We start from the raw sequence: 11,085 nt of genomic DNA, 5'->3' as shown, positions 1-11,085 counted from the left end.
TGTTTTTATTTATCTATCTATCACTATGAGATTTGATCATTGCAATTAACCGCTAAGGCATTGACAACCCCTTGTTTGCGTTGGGTGCAAGTATTTGTTATTTTGTGTGTAGGTACTGCTAACAAGGTGTTGCGTGGTTCTCCTACTGGATTGATAACCTTAGTTTTTAATTGAGAAAAATACTTATCTGTAATGTACTGCATCATCCTCTCCTCTTCGAGAAAATCCCAACGCAGCTCACAAGTTGCACCATACCTTTGTATCGTCTAGCCGCAGCTAGTCCGTTGGATCTGACGACAGCTAGGGCCTACTAGTTGTTGGCATCCGAATTGGACCTGGAGCCAACACCTGCACCGACTTCTCCTGCGACGGTGTTGTGGTGCGGCAATGGCTGATGAGTGGCTTGTCGGGATCGCATAGTGGTTTGGCACTAAAGCTCTTCTTCTGTCAAGTCATCTTTCTGCCGCATGTCGCTGACGGGTTTCGATCTTCCCTGTCGGAGATCAATACGGATTGGCGTATGTTGCCCCTGGATATCTAGCTCGAAAAGGCTCTCATAGCGCGTGGTCATATTATCAACCAGCTCGACCTCAAGAGAGCGCGGTGCGAAGCTTCGATTTCTTATTGGTGTCATGGGACATGTCTAAGTCAAGATTCACAAGGCATTCATAGTGGTGGAGAAAGTCACGGAGGTTTTGATTGGAGGTCTTGAAGCTTTGGTGGAAGGGTGTATTGGATGCGATGAAGACCGTGTGCCACGTGTTTGGTGACTAGCAACAACGGCCTCGTCAAGCAAGTGTGGCATAACTAGATGACTGCATTTTTTGTGATGCTCCTCGAGTACCGAGTCTCGATTCCCAGGGTGAAAACCCAAGGTGTGACCTTTATTGGTTGTACCTGTCAATGGCCTTGTTGAAGGCATTGTTTTTGGATGAACTCGGACTTTCTCTAGGTGAAAATCCAAGATCTTCGATTAGCTTATGCATTGTTTTCTTCTTAAAAGCGTTGTTTTTAGAGATTTTTTTTTGTAATCCAGATGTTGTCTTCGATGGTGGTTAGAGTGCTGCTGATGCTAATGATTGATCAGCGTTGCAGGGTCTCTCTTTTTCTTCTCTTCTTTCTCATATCTTTTCTGGCTGTGCGTAGTCTGAATGTCTTTGGATATCTTGTTTTTACATAGGCCGTATGTAATTAATATCTTCACGATATTAGTATTCCCTTTGTCAAAAAGTCATGTATTGTTAGGCCCGTTGGTGCATATACGAGTGTACAAACATTATGGGTCCACCATACTTACAAACATCCGATGGTTACAATTTATTTACCAAAAAAGCCCATCAAATTAATGGCCGAATGTGAGAATATTTATAGTATTTGGTTGTCCTTTTCTTATTAATCTGTCATGTACTCATAATATATAATAGATACATGTACTCATGTGCTAGATAAGTGTCACACGTCTGGCATGAAGCAATTCCGCCTTGACGTTTTTTGATGGCAACTTTAGTTATCCGGGCATGGCAACTTTAGTTGTGAAGCATGGCAATGTTTGGATGGCAAGTTTCATTTTTTGGGGTTTCATTTTTTATGGCAAATTTAATTGTGAAAATGTCTGGGTGGTGTTACTTCGTGCCACACATGTGGCACTTATCATTTGAGTTTTCATAATATGCTAAACATACGGAAAATTGAGAAATAATTATCCCATCTTTTTTTTCAAGCAAAATGATCCCATCTGTTCGCAAAAACTGGAAACGGATGATGGGCTTCATGGAGCCCAACACTTTTTTTTAGGATCATGGAGCCCGGCACTCAAATGCCAATTTTATACATAGTAAAAAGAAAAAAAGAACTCTGCTTACACATACACATGTATACTCAAGATGGCAATGGGGCCTCAAAACCCGCGTCCCCGTGGGTTTTTACCCTATTAGGGGACGGGGATGGGCAACTTTCTATCCCCGCGGGGCTGCTCGTGGGTACATTATAAAACCCGGCATGTTTCGCGGGTTTAAACCCGTTTGAGTACTACCCGAACCCGAAACCCGACAAAACCCGTCAAAATACATTATTTAGCATGCACCGATCCATCTTGACTCAAGTGGCTCAAAGCCACAGTGCCCGAGCAGCCGAGCCCCACAGCGTCGAGGCCCTGGAGTACAAACCAACCCCTCGCTCGGTCGCTGCAGTGTTGCTTGCTCTTTAGGACTCTCTCTCCCGCACAACACGACACCTAAACCTAAACCTAGATCCCCCAGCCGTCGCCTGCTTCTGTAATATGCTCCTGTTTTTCTTCCAAATGTTGCTGTTTTTATTGACTGCTCGTGGGGACGGGTTCCCCGTGAGTTTTGAAAACCCGATGGTTTAGGGGACGGGCAAAAATTTAACCCCGCGCGTGTTGATGGGGACGGGGACGGGTTTGCGATTTTCTCGTGGGGATGGGTTTGGGCAAGCAAAACCCGGTGGGTTTCGTCCCCGTTGCCATCTTGAATGTATACTATGCACATGGAAATTCTTATGATAATATACTCTCATATGTGGCATAAAAAAGGCAAATACGTACACAAAAATGGACTATTTTTTTTTGTTACCAGGCTGAGATTTTCTTTGCCTCTGTAAATTAGTATACGACCTTTTAGATCATTACAGAGGAGTAGCTTAGAAATAACAATATTTTCTAACGAAATTCTTAGCGAGAATGTATAAGTTTTTTCCCACAAAAAATAACATGTATTTAAGTTTTCACATTTGTTTTTGATTTTTTAAACATGGAAATACCTTTTTCGACTTTACTAACGAGCTCCAGGGAGCCATCTCCCAAAGCTTCGCCCTCGTGTGTGTCAGTCAACACGCACAGCGAAGGTCACACACTCACACATCAGCACATGATCGATGTACGTAAGCATCCATATCCATTGTTCCGTGTCACGGTGATGCACCATTAATAATGCCGGCTGGTTTCCATTATATAGTGTATATATACGTGTGTGCATGGACCGATCTTATTTCCATTGCCAATGGCGACGTTTTTCCTGTAAAGGGATCCCTTGTCTCCTTGATCATTGTGATCGCACGATATATCCAGGTTAGATGATCGACATGTATTTGCCACGTATGGAAATGGTGATAAATTTTAGAAAGCGACAAGAAACAAGAAACAAGAAGCAATCAAGCAAAGGTCTTCCATCTCTGATGTTTTTTTTTTGAGCCGGGCTAATCCCCTCTTCCATCTCTGATGTGATCGTTGGAAAGGCTTTGCCACACATGTATGTATACGTACGATACAGTTATATCCTCCTGTATACACATGGAAGACAAGATCAAGCCACCATCATGGTATAGCTAGATTTTCCTCTAGAAAGAAAGAAGGCATTAACTCGTAATTAAGAAAGTCAACTATGCTGCGATGAAAATGCAACCAAACACACCTCAGTAATAAGAGGTATGCGATGCATGACAGGTCAGGTGCTTGAAACTTAATTTTTTTTATAAAGGATGGATTTTATTACTCAGAATGAAGCATCAAACGAATACAATCAAAATAAGCACAAATTCGGCCTCTGCATAATTAGGATGCACACAACTAACATCAATACACACACAAAAACCTGCCGGCAAATAGCAAAGTCATATAAGACCAAAGCCATGCCTAAGCAAGCAGAAATTAAAAAAATGAAGCGATCAATTCCGCGACCGACAACCCGCAACAATGACCATATCCGCACCAACTATCTCATAACACCACAAGAACAACGAGATTATTCAATAACAATGCCTTCAGAAAGGGAGCGATGTTTGAGCGCCGCCGTCACTGGATCCGACCACCAAAAGCCAGAGTCTAGGTTTTCACCGTCAAGAATTAGTCCGAGCATATGCGAGCAATGCCTTCAACAAGATAATGACGAAAAAACACCGTCATTGCTAGGTACAACTAACTCGAGTCACACCTAGGTTTTCACCCCGCTGCCCGAGACTGGGTACTCGAGGAGCACCACCATCGGAGTCAACATGTGTCGTCGCCACCACTTTTCCGCAACCTAGCAGTCACAAGCTCTGGACGAAACCGACCGCCGCTGCTGCACAACCATATGCTCTGCGTTGTGAACGATTGCAACTCACCTTCAAATGAAACCACCGGATCTGAAAAGAGTAACCCTCACAAAGGTCTTTCGGTGGACAACACAGTCCACGATGAGGGCACCGCCACGGTATGGGCTGTCATCACGGACCAACACCGACGACGACGAAGAACCTCAGCACCGACTGCCACCTTGCCTACCCTGACCACAGCGTGCAGCTCCGGCCAAGCCCGCACCACCCTCAGCCAGACCCTCACATACTAGATCTTGCAACAAACCGTGCCACACCGCCGATCTGGCCGAGTTTGCAGCGAAAGGTTTGCAGGAGCGCAGCCGGAGGATCCTGGTCCAAACCAGCGATCTGGGACAAGTCATTGGATTGAATCAATTGCAGAAAACTACCACATTTGCAGCTAGGTTTGCGGAAAACCATCAAGTCGGTAATCCGTTGCAAAAAACACCGTGATTTCACTAAAATCTTTGCAGAAAGCACTGATCGGGTGATTTGGCCCGTTTGATCACTTTCTGACAAGTGGGGCCAACTTGTAAGGAGCTTAACTGGCAATAAATTAGCACACACCCCTGGATATTTTAAAAAAAAGCAACTAGATCCCCGGTGTGCACAACCGCGGCGCACTGGCCCTGCCATCCGGTACACACGGTGATGCCCTCGTCGGTGTCGGAGATGTCTATTGCGTCACTCTCCTCCTCTCCTCCCATGGACGCCTGTGTTATGGGGCGGCAGCATTCGTCGGGAAGGAAACAGAAGGGATGAAGGGTTGCAGGGGCGGGCTCCCGACGGCGGGGTGGGCTCAGGGACGAGCTCCCTGCGGCGGCCGCCATTCCTGTTGGTTCTCGTCGGAGAGACCATGCCGATGGACTTCCAAGATCCATCCATGGCGGACGCCTCGACGCTCCACATCGCCTACCTGGCCGCCACCGTCGACGTGCTCTCCGCGGGAAGCCTCCTTCGGTCCGTAGCCGTCCGCGCCGGTGAGGTCCGCCTCACTGTGCGACACCTCTTCGCCAAAGCCGCCGGAGCGTCGGAGGCGAGCTCCAGCCCCGCGGGCTGGATATGCGGTCCGTCGCCGCCGCAAAAGTTGCTGGCCCAGATGGGGAGGGATTGGATTGCGCACGGCAGCTCAGGGCGTCCGCGCCATGGACGGAGGGCGGTGTGCGGGCTTCCGGCGGCGGCGGGAGCCGGCGGGGGCGGCATGGTCGGCTGCGAGGGCACCCAGCGGTTGCCTCCTCCCGATTGGATCGGTAGCAGGGGATCGGGAGAAGGGGTTGATTGCTTGCTATTTTAAGATCTAGGGGTGTCTATGTAATATTTTTGCTAAGACACCTTCTTACAATCTGGCCCCACTCCCGATCAGTGCTTTTTGCAAGGAGTTTAATGAAATTACGGTGTTTTTTGCAACAGATTACTGACTTGGTGGTTTTCTACAAATCTAGCCGCAAATGTGGTAGTTTTCCGCAATTGACTTCATTGGATGGAAACCAAGCTAGCAACACCCATGGGCAGATGTGCTGATGGTACCGCTGCCAAAGGAGTCACTGCAGATCTGTCACTGCCGCCCCAATCGGTAAGGACGCTAGGGCCTCGCGCCGCTACGCCACAACCTGGACCACGCCGATGACTTACTCCGAACGTGATGGCTGCATCTCAATTGAAAGATGGTTATTAAAATTCACTTAGTTTGCACTGGACAATGGGCCACAGGAACAAAAGTTACTATTACCATGCGCATGTCTTCAGAGTTTAATTATCTATATACAAACTTGAGATTAGACGAGGTTTTGCTTGGATAGTTAAGCTCTCACTAGCGTCGACATTGAAATGGCTCGCCGGCAGAGGGCGTACACGCCGCATCCTCTGTGTTGGCGTTTGTTCTATACTGAAGAGACGTTTACTAGACATGACTAGATAGATATCTACCGCACCAGTTCAATACCCGTCCATTCTGCCGCCATTAAATAGGCTCGTCGGCCGAGGAACCAATTCCGGCGCCTGTGCATTGACGCACCTGGACGCTTCCCCTCAGCGAAATCCGCTATTTAAAGGCTCACCAAGCTCACAACACATCCACTGCACATCTTCCTCCCGTTCACCACATCCACCATGACCGCGATCAGGAACGCTTTGTGGGAGAACCTCTCGTCGGAGCAGAAGCACGAGGTGGCCGCACTTGCGGACGCCTGGCAAAGCCGCCATGCTGGCCAGCTCCACCGAGGTCTCTGACACAACCCCGCTATGGAGACGGTCTCCGATGACGACTCAACACTGAAGCCTGCGCCAGTGCATGCCGACTTCATCATAGAGTAGGCGCAGGCGCACTTCACGGCCGCCATGGCAGAGGAGTAGCCTGGGCTGGCGCCTATGTAGGAATTTCGGCATGCGCATGAGAAACAACGGCACAACTTGTCCCTTCTCGAGCAGCGTGTGAGTAAGGAGGCCATGTTAAAAAAGGCGAACCCCAACTTCGTAGCCGATTAGCGGGCGCTCTACAAGGCCGCACGTGCTAAAGTAGCTGGACGCGAGGCTGCGCTGGCGGCACATGCGATCGCGCACGAGAACGCCACCAGTTGCATGTCCTATGCGCCGCTACTGATCTTTCGGGGGCGCATGTGGCAGCGGGACAGTGTCGGCTCATCCAGGTCCATCGTCGATCTCATGTCTAGCAGCGACGGATAGGTCGCACACTCGGATGAGGAGGAGTAGAGCATGGGAAGCGGAGTGCCTCGTGTCCCAAGTGGTCCGGCCCGTCTTCCATGTTCTACTCTTTCTCACCGGCGACTGCACCTTCACTTCGCGTGTCTTATTCCTGTCATTCATGGAGATGGCAGGTGGAGTACGTGGTCATCAGAAGGGAACAACAAGGACTTAGACGACGTGCGCCAGCGTATGCTAGGTTTAGGCCCGGTCAAATGTCAGAAACATAATGAATGCGCTCTGGTTTGTATGGAAATCGTCCGGTTTGCATGTAATTTGTCCGGTTTGTTGAAATCCCGCTTGATATGCATGCAGATAGTTTTGGATGATCGGCTTCCACATTTGTGTTCACGGACTGGTCCTGGTCCACGGATGGATACGATGTCCGGTTTACGGGTCAGCATTGGAGATGCCGTTAGATCTACTCCTACATGATGCACTGAATTTACTCACGGCTAAGCTAGATAGTTTTTTCTAGCGGACAAGCTAAGAGCATCTCCAACAGGCGCCCAAAAAGAGCTCCGTGCATTAAAAATTCGTTTTTTTAGGCGCCCAACAGCTCCAGTAGATGCTGTAGCGCTAAAAACTTTTGGACGCGCGCTGAAAAAGACTATCACGTGCAGCATATTTTGGGCTCTGGATTGAACGCGCTTCACAATTTGCACTGTCTGCTTTTTGGGCGCGTGTCTTTGGGCGTCTGCTAAAGCAATGTTGGTTCCGGCGCACTAAAAGTGCTACAGTGGCACGTTATAACTTTTATTGAACGCAAGATTTTTGTGCGGCCGTTGGAGATGCTCTAAATAAATATAGAATGAGATGATCCCTTCTCTTGGACTGAAGAGTCCCATCTGTTAGCCCCAAGACTCAACACGAACAGCGAAGGTCACACACTGACTCGCACATCACCACTTGATTGATGCATATAGCATCCATATCAATGGTTCGTTGTCACGATGATGCGCCATTAATATTGCCTGCTGGTTTGAATTATCATCTACATTTGCATGGTTCTAGTCTGACCAATATATAGTTCACCAGCCTCGACAGCGCCATCTACATATGCACATGGTCTCAACGTACGCAATGACATATATGTGTCCATGGATCGATCTTCTTTCGGTCTCCAATGGTGACGTTTTTCCTGTTCGGGCTCGGCGATCTATTGTCTCCTAGCTCCCCCGGATATGTTCAGGTCAAACGATCGACATGTGTTGCGACGTACGCAAATGGCGATTAATTCCGGAATGCAACAAGAAACAAGAAACAGGAAACAAGAAGCGACGTCTTCTATTTCTGATGTAATCGTTGTAAAAAGCTAGCAAGGGCTCACATATATGTGTGTACGTACAGTATATTCTCGTGTACATAGATGAATGACAAGATCAGGCCACATTTCGCAAAACAAAAAGGCAAGATCAAGCCACCATCAAGGTAGTTAGATTTTTTTCCCGGCAGAAAAAGGTAATTAGATTTCTCTCTCGAAACAAGCAAGACATTAACTCGTAAGGGCATGTACGATGGTTGATAAGTTAGTCTTATCTTAGACTTTGCACGTAATTTAGATATGACAATAAAAGCATGTCTATAATGGACTATCTCTTAGTATTATCTTCAATAACTAGTTATTCCTTAAAATATGATGAGACATATTGTGCTAAAAAATCATCTCTTAAATAAGAGAAAACAATCATTTTTTATGGATTCTCTCTCCTCCACCTCAACATTTATCATATATGGCACACTTAAGATAACATCATTGTACAAGCCCTAAAAGAGTCGACTAATGAACTAATGATTTTAAGAGGACCGGAATGACAGACCGGATGCTTGAAACCTAATTGAAAACAGGTTCTTAAAACCTACTTAATTTGCACCGGACATGGGCAACTTGGACAGCAAAGCTGCAAAGGGAACGGTGGGCGCGCCTACTTGAGTACAGAGCTGGCTACCCGTACGTCTGAATTCAGATGGAATTCAAGTGTGTTCTTTTTCCTCCAGATGATCATGCTCAGGCCAGCTAACAAGTAGAATAAGAGCAGGTTCGGTTGCTCGCATGGATTTAGCCTGCATTGCATGCTTGTTTCAGTTGGACCTGGTTGAGAAAAAAAGGCTAAAACTAACATCTGCACACTGTTTGATTGTCTGCATCGCATCAGTGTTCATATTTTTTGAAGCGCCCAGCAATGGCTGGTTTTCTCATTATGATAGGTAGGGAGAGATAATTACACGGCTGCGAGAGCAGTCATAAGGATGAAAAAAAGAGAAGTTAAGAGACTATAAGCTATAAAGGTAACAGTTCTGGGTTACATTTCACGGCAGGTCCCCGAAGGGAGACAACAAGTAGGTCGCTCCTGCAAGCCTCCAGGCTTCAAAGGATCGGCGGATTTTTTGGATGATCATTGCCGTGCTCTCGCTCTTCTTTTTGAAAATCCGATTGTTCCTCTCAAGCCACAACTCCCAGGTAATGAGAATCAGTAGCGATTTGGTGCCCTTGACGTTTTCGGGTGTTGTGGCCGCCACGATCGCTTCCCAGTAGGATGTGGAGTCGTTGTGGACTGCCCATGAAGAAGGATTCAGGGCAGCGCATCCTTTCCAGTGGCTTGCCGATCACCATACCTCCTTGGTCACAGTGCATTGCCAAATCAAATGAGTCGACGTTTCAAGGTTTCTGATGCAGAATGGGCAAAAGTACTCGTTCGGCCATCCTCTGCGGTGGAGTCTGTCCGCACACCACACCCTATCTAGCAGCAGGAGCCAGGTGAAGAACTTGCAGCGAGGGGGTGCCCAGGCTTTCCAGAACAGTGTTGTGAAATTTGAGGTAATTCGGCCATAGAATTGCAGACGATAAGCCGATGCAGCGGTGTAGCAGCCGGATTCAGAGAAACGCCTTAGTGTTCATATTAGAAACTGTAATTTGGTTGCCGGCATCTGTGCTTTGGGGTGAGCAGATGGAAACCTTGGTTCAACCTAGAATATCAAAATGTCACTTTGTTGGTTTTTCTGGTAGCTAAGGTTTAGTTTGTAGAAGAGTGAATTCCGGTTTTTACCCCTTATTTTGACATTTTTGACACTAATTACCTCATTTAGCGGGATTTCATTCATTTTACTCCATTTAGCAAAAGTTCTGCCAACATTTACCCTTTTTAAAATTTTGTGAGCATTCTGCCACAATTCACACGCACAATCCTGCCGCAAACAAAGAAGTAAAAGAATTTCGACAATATTCAAAATGTTGAAAAAGAAACTTTAGATCTATGTATGCCAGTTATAGAAGGGTGATATGTATACACGTGATCTTCTAATAATAAGCATTTTAATTCTGTCCGAATCAAACGCCTCACAGGCCAATGCATGAGTCGGGACAAATTTCAGAATACACAAATTGCTATATATATGATGGAGATGGTCAAAACCATGTGCAATGGGGGTATGACTGAGAGGGCTTGTTTGTTCACCAACCTCACTGATTTGTTGGACTAGCGGTCGCCATAGACCCACCATCAACTGAGCACAACCTGATGGGGTCACGTACATGGACGCGCCGGCGTCGGCGAGTTTGACGGAGCCGGATTACATGGGGTCGTTTCTTGCCTTGATGTCGCGGCCAGACGTCGGCGAGATTGTCAGGGCCGGATTTCACGGGGTCGTTTCTTGCGTTGATGTCACGACCATACAGCGCCGCACGAGGAGGTATGAAATAGTGTCGCTGCCGTCGACGCCATTGCCGATGCCTGACAATCCCTAACCCTAGGTTCAAGCGAGCTTGACGGGTACGTGCGGTCAAAAGTCTGGGCGGGAGCATGAGTGTGGAGCGTGGTCGACACGGGCATTGTGCGTTGGACGCGACGCGAGCGACCTCCATCGGGCTGGTCTGGTTGGGAGAAGCTGCGAGGACCGGTTTAGGAGAGAGAAAATTAGGCGGGAAAAAAACCGTCGAACAGGCATGTCAGCTGGACCTGACAATTGGGACCTATCGGTCAGAACACTTGCAAAATTTTAAACGGGCTAAATCATGGCAGAACTTTTGCTAAATAGGGTAAAATGAATGAAATTTCACTAAATGGGGTAATTAGTGTCAAAAATGTCAAATTAGGGGGTAAAATTCGAAATTCACTCTTTGTAGAAATTTGAAATCAGGTTCGAACTGAATTTGAAAACATGCTTCCCTCTAAAAACAAAAGATACATGCATGGAATTTACTTACGACTTCTAATCTTGTTTACGAAAGTATATACCTGTGCTGGCCTCCTGGGGCCTAGGTAGCTAGATAGCTTTTCCTAATAATAAGCTAAC

This window comes from Triticum urartu, chromosome 6A (genome assembly GCF_056163025.1).
Source record: "Triticum urartu cultivar PI428250 chromosome 6A, HENAU_Tu73, whole genome shotgun sequence".
NCBI lineage: Eukaryota > Viridiplantae > Streptophyta > Magnoliopsida > Poales > Poaceae > Triticum > Triticum urartu.
Note: the sequence above shows the minus strand (reverse complement) of the source record.